The sequence below is a fragment of the Leptonychotes weddellii genome, chromosome 1, assembly GCF_054177405.1.
Source record: "Leptonychotes weddellii isolate Sample4059 chromosome 1, ASM5417740v2, whole genome shotgun sequence".
Taxonomy (NCBI): Eukaryota; Metazoa; Chordata; class Mammalia; order Carnivora; family Phocidae; genus Leptonychotes; species Leptonychotes weddellii.
Window position 1 is genome coordinate 58,667,989 of NC_138369.1, and position 17,717 is coordinate 58,685,705.

Below are 17,717 nucleotides of genomic sequence, written 5' to 3' on the forward strand. Positions count from 1 at the left end.
ATATTCGGTCCCCTGGAATGCCTCCCTCTGACTGTGAAAAGCCCTACCTAGTCTTTAAGAAGGCTTGGCTCAAATGTCATCTCCTCTCTGATGGTCCTGACCCCTCCCAGCCTAGGAGAACCCTAGTGCAACCCAGATGGTTGAAGGTGGAAGTAGACTCCATGCCCCTCAAAAACTAGGTTCAAATCTACACTGGTTCAAACTCCTCTAATTCTATTTCCTGTGAAGCCCAAAGCCTTTCCCAGAAGCCTGTGAGTTTGTGCTTATGAAGATCCATGGTTTCTGATCTTTGCTCCCTTGTTGCAGGCTCCATTTTGCACTGCACCAATCCAGACAGGAAATTTAACCCTTCACCATTTTCATTTAAAACAACAAAGACAACAATCTATCATCCCTTAATAGTAGACATCACTGAAGGGCTGATGGGCAGCAGGAGCTTGTGGAGGTTGGGGGGTGGGGTGGGGAAGTAGGTGGGGACATATCACCTAACAGCTGAAAATTCCATTTATTTTTTATTTATTTTTTTTTGAGATCGTATATGGATTTAATTTACTTAATCCCCATAACAGCCTTATAGAGAAACAGCAAGTCTGTCCATATCCCCCACTTGATAGATAAGGAGAAATTCAGTAACATGCCCAAAGTTACACAGCTAGTATATAGCAGAACTGAGACTCACACCTCCACTGTTAGGTCTGAGCCACTGATCTGCACTGTCCCCTAGCAGCTTTGATGTCAGTTCTTCTTTTATTTTATTTTATTATGTTATGTTAATCACCATACATTACATCATTAGTTTTTGATGTAGTGTTCCATGATTCATTGTTTGCGTATAACACCCAGTGCTCCATGCAGTACGTGCCCTCCTTAATACCCATCACCGAGCTAACCCATCCCCCCATCCTGAAAATTCCATTTAGACATTCCCGTTCCTCAAAGTCCTCTTTCCAATCAATACTGGACTTCCTACACAGCACCAGTCTCCTGTTATGCCCTGCCTCCTCCTCTCTGACCTCCAGGATTGCTTGGCCAACTCCGCAGGCCTCTGTGATGTCTTGGCCCCACTGAAAACTCAGAGCAGAGGTGTCCCACTTTCTGCCCAAGCACTTAACACAGAGAAAGCTCTCCACCCATGCAGAGTGCTGAAATTCACTGTTAAGATTCATTTTCCACCTAAGTTGCATGATTCACTCCTTCCTCTCAACACAGAGCATTTTGTATGTTCCCCCATCACCATCCCATTTATCACAGATAAAAATAATTTATGTGCATGTCTGGATTGATACAGTGCATTTTGTCTTTAGTCCATGATTAAAAGTAAGACACTAAAAAGTTTGAGAGGCAAGTGACCTGGTCAGATTTGTGAGTTTATTCTTTTCAATGGCTCTGGTTTTTTAGTGTAAGGAATACATGACATCAGGGCTAATTTGGAGACTTCCCATGGAGTCGAGGAAGGAATCAAGACAGCTTAGATTAGGGCAGGGAGAAAGGAGAATTTTGGTGGATCCAGGAGACATTTTAGAAGCACAAACGGGATTTGGGGATTGGTTGGATATGGGGAGTGAAAAAGATTGAGGTGTGAAATAGGGAAAACATTGGTCCCATTCACCGAGCTGGGGGATGGTGAGGAAAGACAAATTCCTTTTTGGATACGTTCCATTTGAGATATTGGCCAAGTGGAGAGGTGTAGGAGGTAGGTGGATCTACATTTGTAGAGACCAGGGCTGGAGGTGGAGATCAGAGGGCTACTGGGACACAGATGGAACTGGAAGTGTACACATGGATGTAGTCACTGTGGGACCTTATAAAACCTGACTGGTACCAAGGGCCCTGGGCCTGTGGCTCGGCAGGGGAAGAGCAGCCAGAAGGGTAGGAGGAAAACTAGAGAAAACTGCCCACCAAAAATAAAAATCCAAAATAAAGAAGTTAACTAACAATACAAAATTTAAAAAGATAATAATAAAAAGCCAGAAACTGCCAACCATCCCCAGAACACAAACAGCTGGGAAAAGCCCCAGGAGTCCGCATGCACTTTTCCCTGTAACTGCTGCCCTAAAGTAACCTATAGCTTCATCATAATACATTTACATTGTGGTTTCTACCCCCCTTTGGGGGGGGGAAGGACGGCTGTTGTGATATTGGACAAGGACCATATAGGGCCCCAAACTCCCCCTCCCAACCTGTAGGAGGAGTCCCTTAGATGATTGAAAGCCATCTCAGAGACTGCCCTAGCTCTGACCCTTAAACAATGCAAGCATAAAAAGAGAAGACACCTCCAGCCCCTTGTACAGTTGCCATCTCTGGGCCCGCCTGTTCTCCCATCCTGAAAGTGTACTTTCGCTTTTGCACTTTCTAATAAAGGCTTGCTTACTTGAGAGTTTGGCTCTGAGGTCTTTCTTGGCTGAACTCAAGAACCGAGGTCTGTGAGGAGGCTGGAAGGGACCCACCGATGACATAACCACCTCCCCACCCAGGCCCCAGGCAAGAGTGAGGCTGAAAGCAGATGCTCAAGTGTTGACGGCTAACTCAAAGAACCAAGCAGGAAGAGTGGAGAGAAGGGAAGAAGGGTAGGAAGGCCCACAGGTTTCCTGCTAGGGCTGTTGGGTCAGTGGCAGCTCCATTTGCTGAAACAGTGGAACAGATATGGGATATAGTAGTACTTTCGTTTACTCTGAAGTTTGCTCATATTTTTGTTCAAACTGATTTTGCAATCTCCACACTTTTTAATTAGCTACTCTGAAAGACACCTAAAATTATCACTCTGAGTAACTAAAAGAAGACTGGTTGTAGCGTTTCCACCACTACTGTAACTTAGCACCCTTGGCTATACAACATGGAGACTGGGTTTATGGCCAATGGTTTATAATATTTTCACAACATCCTAGCTCATGCATGAAGATAAATCTTATTCCATTTTCTCTGTTCATGTGCTTACTGTGACAAATGCTCTTGAAAATATTGTCTGTTATATTGCTTGGGGTCCTTTATTTATTTTGGAATTATACACCAAGAAACAAGGATGTTGCCCTCCAAACCAATTGCTCTTATTGACCGCTCTACAAATTTTCATGTTTCTGTTAAGGAGTGTTATCACTAAAGAGGACTAATAAGCAAAGGGAATTAAGGTGAGGTGGTGAACTGACTAGCAGGTTTTCTTTTACTTAATCTGTTTTCTCCTCCTCTCTCCGTGTCCTATCCATTTCTCAAGGCCAAATGGCTTTATTTACATAATTGCCCACATTTGTTTCCCTTCCTCAAAGGTGTTTTTGATGCAGAATAACTTCCGCTCCGTTTTTATTCTTTAGTGCAAGGGGAAATCCTAATGCATTTACTTTTTCCTGGTAGCTTATTGTAACCAGTAGAACCCAAATAGGAATGATCTGAGCCCCTCCTTGGTCTGCAGATTGTTTGGAAATAGCTACCTCCTCTACTTCAGCCTTATCCCTATCCTGACACCATGATGCCACTGAATGCATCTGTGAGGTTGCCAGGCCACTGGGATCAACCGTCCTCTACTGGTGACTACTCCTTATTCAGCCTCTAGGATGCACACATCTCCTTCCTTTGGTATCCAAAACTCCATCTTCTGATTTTCCTCCTATCTTAACAATCACACTGGCAAGTCTGAGCAGACAAGGAACCAGCAAAGGTGCTGGAAATAGTGTGATAGATGATATGGAAGAAAACCAAGAGAGGGTGATGTCATAGAAACCAAAAGAAGAAAGGAGTAGTTCACTTCATCAAATACTGAAGTCAAGTAAGGGGGGAAAAAAAACAAAACATGAAATGACAGTAGATTGGGAATATGGAGGTCAACCAAACTTGGTCAAGAATGGTCTCAGCACTATGGAAAGACAAGCCTGTTTGGAGGGAGTTAGGAGAGAGGGGTCTTGAGCAAGTGGAGAAAGTAATATAAACAACTCTTTGGAAGTTTAGAGAAATGGGTCCTGGCAAGAAAAGGAATGAGGTCAAGGGAGGTTTTTATTTTTGTCTTTTTGAGATGGAAGATGCTAGAGAATTTTTGCATCCTGTTAGAACTATACTATAGAGAGAAAGACATTATAAATGCAAGCAAGAGAAGGGGATTCTTCCAAGAGCAACGTCCTAGAAAAGACAAAGGAGGAAAACAGTGATTCTTCATCCATTGTAACAAGACGCAAGGTAGAGAGCAGAGGCACAAATGCAAGGAAATTTGGAGATTTGCTTGGTTGGATGATGTTTGTTCCCATCCGATTGTTTCTATTTTCTCAATAAAGCAAGGCCATCAGCTGGTATGAATATAGGGGAAGAAGGTGGGTTTTGCAAAGAGAGAAAAGGTCTGAAATCATCACTGTAGTGAGAAAAAGAACATCCTAGGAAGTACAGCAAGAAGTGAGGTACTGACTGCCCTTTTGAGATTTGTGGTTTAGAATTTAAAATGAGGCTGGCTAATGAAAAAGAAATATTGTGTGTAAAGCACTTAGTCCTGACCTGGTACATAACGCACACTCAGTAAACGCAAGCTATTACTATTTTGCCACATGAATATGTCTTTATTGTTTGCTTAGATGAGATACAATCCTATCAAGGAAGGAAGGGAGGGAGGGAGGGAGGGAGGGAGGAAGGAAGGAAGGAAGGAAGGAAGGAAGGATGTATCTTGGGTGAGATTGCTTTACCAGCATTGTAAGTCCATTAAATATGGAAAATGTTTCCAATAAAGTAAGATGATTGAATATAAGAGTCTTGAAAAGTAGACCTAATGGCCTAAGGAACCAACGAAATATGAAGAGCATGATATCAGTTAAATAAGATTTCATAAGGACATGGTACCATGAGTTTGCATCGCAATGTGGCTGTTACCAGAACCTTGTGCAGCCTTGTAACATAAGGGCATGGTTGGTCTGGGATTACAAACCTTGGTGGGCAGACTACAATATGGGTGTATCATACATAAAAAAGTAATATACTTGGTTAAAAAAGTAATAGAATCGATTAAGCAGCTCTTATACTGAAGTGAGCTAAGGAAAGAATTCAGGGAAGCTATTATTACAATGAAAATATCCACATAAATTTGAGACTTGGAAAGGTCACTGGTCTATCCTTGAAATTAGACACAACAACCTCCTGCATATCCCACTTCCAGAAAACATATGGGATGATATAACATGTAGCCTTAACCCCCACACTGTGATCCTTGGTCCTTCCCACACTGGGGACAAAGGCCGGGGCTGGGGGACGTGCTGTCCTCGGAGAGCAGAACAAAGTGATTGATTAAAATCACTTTCTATTTCACCTTATTGAGAGGACCACAGAGTTTGGATTACTTAATTTGTTAGTGTGTTGGGGAAGGGAGGGATCAGTCCTTTCACATAATAGTGCATCTTATCCTTAACTAGAAGCTAAAGCCTCTACGCCACTTTCCAAATGTATATTATCAGTATCACTTTCCAAAGAGCCTTTTTGAAGTTAGCTGACTTGTACCTATGATGTTGACCTTTCTTTCCCGTGCTGTCAGGGGTCTCATCTCCTCCATCTGAGAGATGTGGGTCTCCATGTCCTCCACTTGAGTATCACCAAGTCTCCATTCCCCTGCTGAGCATCCCAAAGCCCCTCCAACCTTACTAACTAAAAGGCAACTCCCACTGGTGGTCTTGGTTATGTTTATGTTTAAAAGCCTGTCATTATAAAGTGTTAAAAACTTGCAGTGTGGGGATGCCTGGGTGGCTCAGCTGGTTAAGTGTCTGCCTTCAGCTTAGGTCATGATCTTGGGGTCCTCGGTTTGAGCCCCGCAACGGACTCCCTGCTCAGTGGGGAGCCTGCTTCTCCCTCTCCCTCTGCCTCTCCCCCCAGCTTGTGCGCACTCTCTCTCTCAAATAAATAAAATCTTTATTTAAAAAAAATTTGCAGTGTGGAGGGTTGGTAAACACTTCTCTTTGCTCCTCCTCCAAAATGGCAAAATACTGTATTTAAATCCTTATATAGGGCGCCTGGGTGGCTCAGTTGGTTAAGCGACTGCCTTCGGCTCAGGTCATGATCCTGGAGTCCCGGGATCGATTCCCGCATCGGGCTCCCTGCTCGGCAGGGAGTCTGCTTTGCCCTCTGACCCTATCCCCTCTCATGTGTTCTCTCTCATTCTCTCTCTCTCAAAATAAATAAATAAAATCTTAAAAAAAAAAAAAATCCTTATATATTAAATGCCGAATCTTCTACTGCAATTATAATAATATATTTACTTATGATTGATTACCCTAGCATGTCTGGGTTAATAATATTCTTTTTATATAGTGCTGACTTGGCTTACTAGTATTTTATTTAATATATTGACAGTGAATAGGAAAAACTGGTTTTCACTTTTTTTTGAATACTTTTTTTCAACAGTTTTGTTGAGATTCATATACCATAGAATTCACCCAATTAAAGTGTAGAATTCAATGGTTTTTAGTATATTTACAGATTTCATATAACCATCACAATTCATTTTAGAACATTCTCATCACCCAAAAAAGAAACCCATTAACAGCAGCCACCCATCTTCCCTCACATGTCCCCCTAACCCTAGACAACCACTAGACTACTTTCTATCTCTATAGACTGGCCAATTCTGGACAATTCACATAAATGGGATCATATAATATGTGGTCTTTTGTGATTGGTGTCTTTCATTGAGCATAATTTTTCAAAGTTCATCCATGGTGTAGCATGTATCCTTCCTGTTATGGCTGAATATCCATGGATATACCACATGTTGCTTATTCATTCATTAGTTGATGGACATTTGGGTGATTTCTGCTTTATGATTCTTATGAATATGCTGTTATGAACATACAAATTTTTGTGAGTATATAGGTTTTCATTTCTCTTGGGTATATACCTTGGAGCAGAATAGCTGGGTCATATTACAAATCTGTGTTTAACCTTTTGAGGAACTACCAGCTTCTTTTAAGATTTTTTTAATTAATTAATTTATTTATTTTTTAAAGATTTTTTTAATTTATTTGAGAGAGAGAGAGAAGCAGACTCCCCACTGAGCAGAGAGCCCAACGTGGGGCTCAATTCCAGGACCCTGAGATCATGACCTGAGCCAGGGGCAGGCGCTTAACCTACTGAGCCACCCAGGCACCCCCCAGGTTGTTTTCTAAAAGACATTCCACATTCCTACAAGCAATGTATGAAAGGTTCAATTTTTCCACATTCTCATCAACACTAGTATCTCTCCTTTTGATTGTAAACATCCTAGTGGGTGTGAAATGGTATCTCACTGTGGTTTTGATTTGCATTTCCCTGATGGTTAACGATGTTGAGCACCTTTTTCATGTGCTTACTTGCCATCTGTGTGTATCTTTTCCGGAGAAATGTCTATTCAAATCCTTTGCTTATTTTTAATTGAATTATTTTTTATTATTTTTACTATTGGGTTGTAAGAGTTCCTTATGTATTCTGGATACAACTCTCTTATCAGGTATATATGATTTGCAAATAGTTTCTTCCAATTTGTGGGTTACCTACCATTTCACTTTCTTGATGGTGTCCTTTCAAGCACAAAAGTTTTTTTAATTTTGATGAAGCCCAATTTATCTTTTCTTCTTTCATTATTTGTGCTTTTGTGTCATACCCAAGAAACCATTTCCTAGGGGCGCCTGGGTGGCTCAGTCGTTAAGCATCTGCCTTCGGCTCAGATCATGATCCCAGGGTCCTGGGATTGAGCCCCACATTGGGCCGCCTGCTCAGCGGGAAGCCTGCTTCTCCCTCACCCCCTCCCCCTGCTTGTGTTCCTGCTCTCGCTATCTCTCTCTCTGGGTCAAATAAATAAATAAAATCTTAAAAAAAAAAAAAAAGAAACCATTGCCTAATCCAATGCTATGAACATATACACTTATGCTTTCTTCTAGGAATGTTCTAGTTTTAGCTCTTACCTTTAGCTTTATGGTCCATTTTGAATTGATTTTTGTGTATAATGTGAGTTAAGAGTTTAACTTCATTCTTTTGCATGTGAATATCCAGTTGTCCCAACACCAATAGTTTGAAAAAACTATTCTTTCCTCCATTGAATTGTCTTGTCACCATTGTCAAAAAATCAATCGACCATAAATTTAAGGGTTTTTTGTTTTTTTTTTTAAGATTTTATTTATTTGACAGAGAGAGAGAAAGCACAAGCACGGGGAGCGGGAGAGGGAGAAGCAGGCTTCCCGCTGAGCAAGGAGCCCGACGTGGGGCTTGATCCCAGGACCCTGGGGTCACGACCTGAGTGGAAGGCAGATGCTTAACCACTGACTGAGCCACCCAGGTGCCCCAATTTAAGGGTTTTTTTTCTGAGCTCTGAGTTCCAGTCCACTGACCTAGATGTCTATCCTATGCCAGTACCACATTGTCCTGACTACTGTAGTTTTGGAGTAAATTTAAAATCAGGAGTATGAATCTTCCAACTTTGCTGTTCTTTTTCAAGACTGTTTTAGCTACTTACATTTCTTAAATATGAATTTTTAAATTTCCATATGAATTTTAGGATCAGCTTTTCAATTTTTGCAAAGAAGCCCACTGGAACTTTAATGGGTATTGTGTTGAATCTGTAGATTAGTTTGGGAGTAGATTACCACCTTAACAATATTAAGTCTTTTGATCCATGAGCATAAGATGTTTCTCCATTTAATACTTAACGTCCTTCAAGAATGTTACATAGTTCTAAAAGTACAAGTTTTGCTCTTATTTTGTTAAATTTATTGCTAAGTATTTTATTAGTTTTGATGCTATTATAAACTATTTCTTTTACATCATCTTTGCTTTTGGAGTTCTAAAATAAGTTACGAAGATATCTATCTTTTTCTATGCTTTTGACATTTTATGTAACATGGGAATTTTGATGTGTAATGAACTTGACTATTCAAAACTATTTGGGCTAGGTTCCTTTTTTAGGAAAAGATATATTCTACCTTCTAAATTCTTATAAACCAATTATAGGGATTTATGGGAAATCATCCTTGCATTTAGACTTTTACATTTATTCCTATAAGGACAAGCACAGAATTCTCATAATTTTTTAAGTTATCTGTATCTGTAGTTACATCTCTTCCTTATTATCAAGGTTATCTTTATAAAGCTTCTCCCTTTTTCTTTCTTTTTTTTTAAGATTTTATTTTTGAGAGAGAGAGGGAGGGAACACAAGTAGGGGGAGAAGCAGAGGGAAAGGGAGAAGCAGACTCCCCACTGAGCAGGGAGCCTGATGCAGGGCTACATCCCAGGACCCTGAGATCATGACCTGAGCTAAAGGCAGATGTTTAACTGCTTAACCGAATAAGCCACTCAGATGCTCCCTCCCTTTTTCTTGATTACAACTGCCAAGTGTTTGTCTATTTTAAAAGTTTTTTAAAAGAACCAAAATTTGGCTTCTTACTGATCAATAAGTTATACCAATCAACTACTCTTGTTTTTCCTAACTTATTAACTTTTGCTTTTCTCTTTATTATTTTGGGGTTCCCCCCACATTTTTGGACTTATTTTGTTCTTTTTCTAGCACTTGAGTTGAAAATATAGTCCATTTATTTGCCATGTTCTCTCATAAGTATGAGTAATGCTACACATTTTCCCTAATGCTGCTTTAGCTATATTCCCTAAGTTTGGATGTATATTGCTTTAAAAATCAATTCTTTAATAATTTATAAATTCAATTTTGATTTCCTATTTCATCCAAGAATTAATTAGAAGTATATGCTTTTTAAAATTTCCAAGTAACACCCCAATGTTCATAGCAGCAATGTCCACAATAGCCAAACTGTGGAAGGAGCCAAGAAGCCCTTCAACAGATGAATGGATAAAGATGTGGTCCATATATACAATGGAATATTACTCAGCCATCAGAAAGGATGAATATCCACCATTTGCATTGACATGGATGAAACTGGAGGGGATTATGCTAAGTGAAATAAGTCAAGCAGAGAAAGACAATTATCATACGGTTTCACTTATATGTGGAACATAAGGAATATCATGGAGGACATTAGGAGAAGGAAGGGAAAAATGAAGGTGGGGAAATCAGAGGGGGAGATGAACCAAGAGAAACTATGAACTCTGGGAAACAAACTGAGGGATTCAGAGGGGAGGGGGCGGGGGATGGGTTAGCCCGGTGATGGGTACTAAGGAGGGCACGTATTACAATGAGCACTGGGTGTTACATGCAAATAATGAATCATGGAACACTCCATCAAAAACTAATGAAGTACTGTGTGGTGACGAACATACCATAATAAAAAAAAATTCTAAGTAAATAGTTTGTTTTGGCTACCTTCTTTTGTTAATAGTTTGTTTTGGCTACCTTCTTTTGTGAATTTTGATTTTTGGTCAAATAATATACCCTATATGATTTCTATATTTTAAATTTTGTGGAGAGTCTTTTTATGAAATACATATGATAGATTTTTATAAACATGCCATAGGTGTTTGAAAACAATTAGTACGCTTTACATCAGGTGCAAAGTTTTACACATGCCTTTTGGGCCAAATGTGTTAATTATACTACTAAAATCAGTTATATCTTTACTTAATTTTTGTTTATCTGTCCATTTTTGAAGTAGATGCATTTCTATATCTCATTAAGACTGCAAATTTATCAATTTCTCCATATTTTTCTCCCCTTTTGCTCTATGTGCATTTTGCCAAGTTATTAGGGATATAAAAGTTTATGACTCATTCGTGGCTTGATATAATTTGAATCCATATGAACTATTCTTCTTTGTTCTGTTTAATATGATTCTTCTTGAATTCATTTAATATGATGCTTCTTAAATTCATTTTTCCTGATAACATTATTACACCCTACTTTTCTTTTTTTTTTTTTAAACATCAGGGAATTCTTTTTTTTTTTTTAAGATTTTATTTATTTATTTGAGAGAGAGAGAATGAGAGAGAGACAGCACAAGAGGGGGGAGGGTCAGAGGGAGAAGCAGACTCCCTGCTAAGCAGGGAGCCCCATGTGGGACTCAATCCCAGGACTCCAGGATCATGACCTGAGCCGAAGGCAGTCACTTAACCAACTAAGCCACCCAGGTGCCCTACACCCTACTTTTCAATTAGCAGTTGCTTGCAATAACTTTTTCAATTTCTCTTTATCATTTGACCTTAAATATGTCATAAATAGAAGCTAAAGTTTTGCAAACATTTTTTTTTTAAAGATTTTATTTATCTTATTTGAGACAGAGAGAATGAGAGACAGAGAGCATGAGAGGGAGGAGGGTCAGAGGGAGAAGCAGACTCCCGGCCGAGCAGGGAGCCCGATGCGGGACTCGATCCTGGGACTCCAGGATCATGACCTGAGCCGAAGGCAGTCGCTTAACCAACTGAGCCACCCAGGCGCCCCAGTTTTGCAAACATTTTTAAAAATATTTATTTTATTATTTTTATTTATTATTATTAATTTATTTTAAGGGGAGAGAGAGAATGCAGGGAGGAGGGGCAGAAGGAGAACAAGAGAGAGAATCTCAAGCAGACTCTGCACTGCTGAGAGGGGAGCCCAACTTGTGGCTCAGTCTCACAACCCTGAGATCATGACCTGAGCCAAAATCAGGATTAGGAAGCTTAACCCACTGAGCCACCCAGGCGCCCCTTTGCAACCCTTTTTAATTTAATTTAATTGAAACCAGAGGTTTCAATTAAGGTATTATAACTGAAAAATATAACGTTCATGTTTTTTGTGATTACTGATAATTATGTACTTTCTACTTCATTACAATATAATGTTTTTAATTTGCTACACAACTTCTTCTTGCTTTTATCCTTTTTCCTGCCTTTTATTGGATTAAAAAGTGCATTAAATTTCTATTCTTCTAGAAATTACCCATAAAATATTTCACTCTCATTACATACCAATATTATTTAGACACAACCAAAATTTTTATTGGTTTCTTTATATACTTATATTTCTTTTGTCCCATTTCTTTCTTTTCTTTGGGCTTTTAATTTTTCTGGACTGTGTCATCAATATTGCCTATGGAAGAAAACTTTCTCAGGTCTTGAATGCTTTAAAAATGCTTTAAAGGCCTTTATTTTGCCTTCTTTCTTGCATATTCTTTTACTTAAATATAAGACTTTGGGTTCAAAATCTCCAAATTTTGAAAGTATTCCATGATCTTTGAGAATCCAGTAGTGCCACTATTTAAACATGCAGCTTATTCCATCAATTGATTTCCATCTGTTTTTCCTTCAGAGGAAGGAAATGTCTAATCCATAGATGGTATACCTTCTTGTCCGGTGCTAGACTTATTCTGCCCCAAAATATATCTTGTCTGACATCATCAGGGACTTTTTGATGGTAAAGTTGCTGAGTTAGCCACCCTGAGCCAATTACTATCCCTTTCTTTTTAAAGATTGTATAACTTTGTATTATCATGATTACTTTTAATGACCTGTGTCATTCAAGTTCCTATTGTAGATTAAGTAGGTTTCTAGAGACATGCTTTTATTTTTGGCCTATGCAAATATTCATAATAATGAGTTCTGCTGTAATAGAATTCTACTATTTTCAGTGATAAAGAAAAGAATTAAATCGTTCTCACTTAATAATGTTTCAAGTATTTCATTTATATCACTTGTTGCTAATACAACCATCAGACACTCATAATAGTAAGTTGAGATTTTTTACTAATTTTTCTAACTGACCTGGACACAACAGGGTGTCCAAAAGGTCTAGAAACATAAACAGTATATTCACTGTACTTTTTCAGAATAAAAAATAGATTGGACCTATTGCTTTAGGCTTAGAGGTATTTCACCTGAAATGTTTTCTGGGAGTTGAAAAAATATCCTAAGAGTATATTATTTGAAAATGTAATTAATACTTCTAAAAATTAATTCATCCTTATGTTTTTTGACTTTTCAGACACTCTGTAATTATTTGTTTGCTCCAGTCTGTGAATCATTTAGGTATATTTATCCAATTTCTGTATGAGAGAGTTTACATACAAGACATCATGAGATTTGGATTGGAAGCCCTGGATTCAAGGCTCAGCCCAAACACTTACTACATGCTATGTGAGTGTGAGCAAGATTCTTAACCCCTCGTAGCCTTAACTTCCTGCTATGTAAACATAAGATAATAACACCTACTTTATTTACCTTCATTTAATGAAATAATATATATATAAAAACTCTCTGGTTTGGACATTTTTAGCCAGAATGGTTGTTTGCTTAGATAATACCATCAGAGTCTTAAGTTTCAAACATTGAAATATATGTATAGTATAGGGAACAAGTCTTGCTTCTGTCTGGGGGCCTTAACATTGCCAGATGAACCATCATGTCTTGGTTTCTAACTGGAACCAAACTTATTTCTTAAATGGAAATCCGGAAAGGCTGTTATTTATATTTGGGAAAATTCAACTCATTATCAGGACAACAATTTACAGGGGACTTAGCCTCTCCACATCACATATGGCTCCAGTTAAGCTAAAAATCAAGAATATCAATCATCATAAACAAAGAAAAGGTGGGAGAGAGTCCAAACAAATATTTCCCCATAGCTATCAAATACTATGAATGAAAAAACAAAAACAAAAACAAAAACCTATAGTAACAAAAACATTTTTGTTTTTTACAGCATTTTACTATTTCAAAAGAGCTTTACATACATTATTTCATTTGATCTTCCTAGCAGGTAGGTTTGGCATTCTTTTTTTTCTTCCATAATTTACAAATGAAATTGAGATTTAGAGAGATGATGTTACATCCATGAAGTCATATACCTGGTAGACAGAAGTAGCCCTTGGGCCTTTGGCTATTAATATTAATCTACTCAGAGAGAAGCTCCCATAATGGACCCTCACTAACCAACGCTCCAAGCCAATCGCCACCTTCCTTCTGTAGAATGTCCCCCTGCCCCGATGCTGCTGCCTAGTCTGGCCCTGACACACCTTGCCTCCACCACGTGAAACACATGCTTACCAGGAGTCAGTTATGTTTGCTCCCAAATCTGTGCGTGCAATTTTATGTTACTGTAATTATTTAATTCCAGTAAAATGAAACTGATTAAATGAGTGCAAAAAGAAAGACGGTTGTCACTTCTAGGAGAAATATATTGACTACTTTGGAAAAATTAGATAAAAGCGAACTGCTAAGAGAATTTTGGTCAAGAAAAGTGCAAATAAAGCCAACAAATATTGGCAGGAAGTAGCCATAAAAATCTAGATATATTTTGCATTGACAGCTTGAAAAAAACTCTTATTTTAAATACACAAAACCAAGGGTGCCTTGGTGGCACAGTCAGTTAAGTGTCTGACTCTTGGTTTTGGCTCATGACCTTGTCAGGGTCATGAGGTTAAGCCTCACCTCGCCTGGCTCCCTGCTCAGCAGTGAGTCTACTTAAAACTCTCACTACTTCTCCCTCTGCCCCTCCCCCACAACGGTATCTCTCTTTCTAAAATAAATAAATAATAGATCTTAATAAATAAATACACAAAAACAGGACACTGTAAACAATGTATTATAGGTAGAATGTGATACCAGGGAACTCCAATTAGTAAGCCAATAATCAAAAAAAGGCCTTAGCCCAATTTGCAAGATTATCAAATTCTGTATTTTAGTAAAATACAAAACATAGTATGTCTATCACTGCTATAGATCTTTACCAGACTTTTTTGATTAGCTACCCTACTAACAGCCCAAAAATACCTGGAAAGAGTGTCTAATATACTACAGATTCCAGATTTCTCCCCACAAACCAGAAGGTCCCCAGAACACATGGGTCCTGCTTGGTGAAGGGAGAACGCTGCCCAAGAATTTGCTTTTCCAGAACTTAATGCAAAATATAATATACAACATTGCCGTTCTTTGCTATTGTTGCCACTATGTAATAGGAGACTCCAGCATAGAAAGGCCTCTCTGCTGAAATAGGCAGGGGTCTGAGGGAGGCAGTTAAAATGCTCTGCAGGATAAGGTACTAGAAAATGTTCATCTTCCCCTGGTGAGTGGTTTCCTTGCCCAGAACACAGGGAGAGGAAGAGTGACATGACAGCGGGAGGAGTCTCAGGGGGAGGCAACCATACCTAACCCTGAACTTGGAAGTTGATCCCCAGCCTGTGTGCCTCTTGGGTTCTCTCCAATTTTTCCATAAAAGTGCTACGCACTATAACCCTGTGTTAGCAATGTTTAGGGAAGTAAGGGAGGAGAAGCAAAGAATTCTTCGGGGCAAAGAATTCAACCAGAGTAAGAATTGAAAGTAGGAGAGGATCAAAAGAATGCAGTCCTCTGGAGAATCCTTGGAAATCGTAGGTAGGGTACAGGACGGCCCACAATTACGTGGGATGAGACTTGAATCAGTTTATTAACAAAAGGAAAAAAGAAACCGTAATCTCAGAAGACACAGTGCTTGGGTATGCCTAGATTACATGTTTATGGAACTTATGAACAACAGACTTTCCCTGTTTGGCAAAAGGCAAATCGGGACAAAGCCTACAAAGACATTTTTATTGTGCCTACCTTTGAATGAAAGCCAAGTGTCCAAATATCATTCTACAAAGCCCTAACTGTGCTGGGTATTTCTAAAAACATGGTGGTAAGAAGAGGTTAGGGGGTGCCTGGGTGGCTCAGTTGTTGAGTATCTGCCTTTGGCTCAGGTCACGATCCCAGGGTCCTGGAATTGAGCCCTGCATTGGGCTTCCTGCTCAGTGGGAAGCCTGCTTTTTCCTCTCCCACTCCCCCTGCTTGTGTTCCCTCTCTCCCTGTCTCTCTCTCTCTGTCAAATAAATAAATAAAATCTTAAAAAAAAAAAAAAAAGAGCTTAGAAGTCTGTAGACTTGGCACTTAAAGAGAATATCCTCTTCAGGTACTTACTATTTGTACTTCAGAGCTTTGAAAAGCAAAGTACATAATTATTACTCGGTATAAATCTGTGATAAGTTAATGTTGAAATTCCGCTGAGGAAAAAAACACAAAATGCCTGTGTATTTGGGTTCCTTTGATCATCTATCTGCTTCGATTTTTCATAACTTGAAGTATTTGCTCCCTTCCTTTCTTCCTTTGTTTCTTTGCTTCATTCCAGAATGATTGTAAGTACACTTACAAAGACAGGGAGAAGAGAAAACTGGACACTGACAGACAGGTTTCTCAGATGAAAAAGAACAGCTTTCCAGGAGTAATATAACTGTTTTTGCTTCTAAGACCAGTTGGGCAAGTCTCTGAGGATTCTTCTAAATAGACACTGTGATACAAAGCAACACAGGTTGACAACATTCTGTAAGACAGATGACAGTGAGTGTCATTTCTGCCATTTCCTCCCCTGGCTCTCAGCACAGGCTGATGACATCACCCCCACACACAACTCAGCAAGACCAGTTCTCGAGAGGGTGGCAGGTGGCAGGAACAAACTGAAATGAAATACACATTCTCAGTTCCTCTGCTGACCTGATTTGATCCAGGGTTGGACTCTGGAAAATCTAGAACATCACCCTCCACCGCGTTTCCGTCAAACCACTGACAAAAATTGGGCAGCAATGAACACAGTGCTGGGAAAATGAACACTGTGAGCTCAAACGCCTAATTTTAAAAGTGGATCGTGACCAGATCCAGGAAGGCCCTGCTGCCGGGCATCTGCCTTTCAGCTGCTTGTTCAGGCAGTGGTCTAAGAGGTCCAAATTAGAAGCAGGTGCTGAGAAGGCCGGGCAGTACCTATTTGCCAACCGGCATGAAAGTAGTTTAATAATTTAACAAGTATGCATGCAGTTGTGGACATCAGCTGGATGTCAACCCTCTAACATATATAACCAAATTATAAAAAGCCAAAGAATGTTGATTGGATTTCAGACTTTTTAAACTTGAACTTTAGGAACTCCGCTTCCAGTTTCAGGGTGAGAGTCCAGGTGTGTTGTTTACAAGGCAGACAGTAAACAAGGCGAAATGTGATCAAGTCTTCCCTTTAAAACTTCCATAGGCCCCGCCGGTCCCCGTTGTTTATTGCGAATATGTGATCAGCCCAAGGCAGTTGATGGACATCTGCCCTGCCACGTGGCCTCTGAAGGGAGAGGGGACACAAGGTACCATCAGTTTGTTTCTAGCACATCCTCCTAGCACCCACGTTGTAGCAGGCCCAACTCTCCTGGATCACAGCACCGAAGGCATAACCCAGGCCACAGACAGCACTGACAGGGGCACGAGGAAAGTGCGTGCCCAGCTTCCCTGAGTCCTGGGGTTCCCATTCATGCGAACGCTCTTCAGGCTGGGTTCCACTTCATTTAACTGAAAACCCAAAATAGCAGAGGCTTAAGCACATGGAGTTCCTTGCGTCAGGTAACAAGACCAGAGAGGGGCAGCCGGTGGCCCCAGGCTCCCTCTATCATTCTGCACCACCAGCTGCAGTCCATCCATATGGCAAGGTCAGCTCATCACGCAAGATGGCTGTGGCACTTCCAGCAGCCCGTCTCCTTCCTAGGCAGCAGGGAGGAAGTGGAAAGGGGAGGAAATGGACACTCCGGAACCAAGTCGGCTTCCTTTAAGTGATCTTTTGGAAAGCCCCCTCAACATTTCTGCCTATGTTGCATTGGCCACATCCAGCAAGGAAGACTGAAACGCAGTACATTCTTCCAGCCAGGCACATTGCAGCCCAGAATAAAGCTGGAGCTCTGTTTTACTAAGAAAGAAGGAGAGGATGGATATCAAGTGGCAACCCGCAATCTCTGCCACAAATCCCAGGGCACAGAAGATCAACACAGAGAACAGCAACTGCTGATGTATTAGGTATGCTGGACTAACCCAACTCAGAA

The 17,717-nt window shown here is 39.9% G+C and overlaps 1 protein-coding gene and 2 long non-coding RNA genes across 6 annotated transcripts in view; 1 reads left to right on the plus strand and 2 right to left on the minus strand.

The window, feature by feature from the left end:
- LOC115944795 (uncharacterized) overlaps positions 1 to 17,717 on the minus strand; it is an 89,442-nt gene that overhangs the window by 64,721 nt on the left and 7,004 nt on the right. For 3 of the 4 annotated variants that reach the window (XR_014146460.1, XR_014146456.1, XR_014146457.1), the window contains one exon: positions 13,145 to 16,969. The exons of the other annotated variant lie outside the window; for it this stretch is intronic. This is a non-coding gene — a long non-coding RNA (uncharacterized LOC115944795). Of the gene's footprint in view, positions 1 to 13,144; positions 16,970 to 17,717 lie in introns of those variants that run through there. 4 annotated transcript variants of the gene reach the window in all.
- Positions 1 to 17,717, plus strand: part of RPL14 (ribosomal protein L14) — a 145,296-nt gene that overhangs the window by 4,319 nt on the left and 123,260 nt on the right. The gene's annotated exons all lie outside the window — the stretch shown is intronic.
- Positions 7,404 to 11,253, minus strand: LOC145722307 (uncharacterized). Its single transcript, XR_014146469.1, has 2 exons — positions 10,286 to 11,253; positions 7,404 to 10,255 (listed from the first exon to the last, which is right to left on the minus strand). It is a non-coding gene; the product is annotated as an uncharacterized LOC145722307 (long non-coding RNA).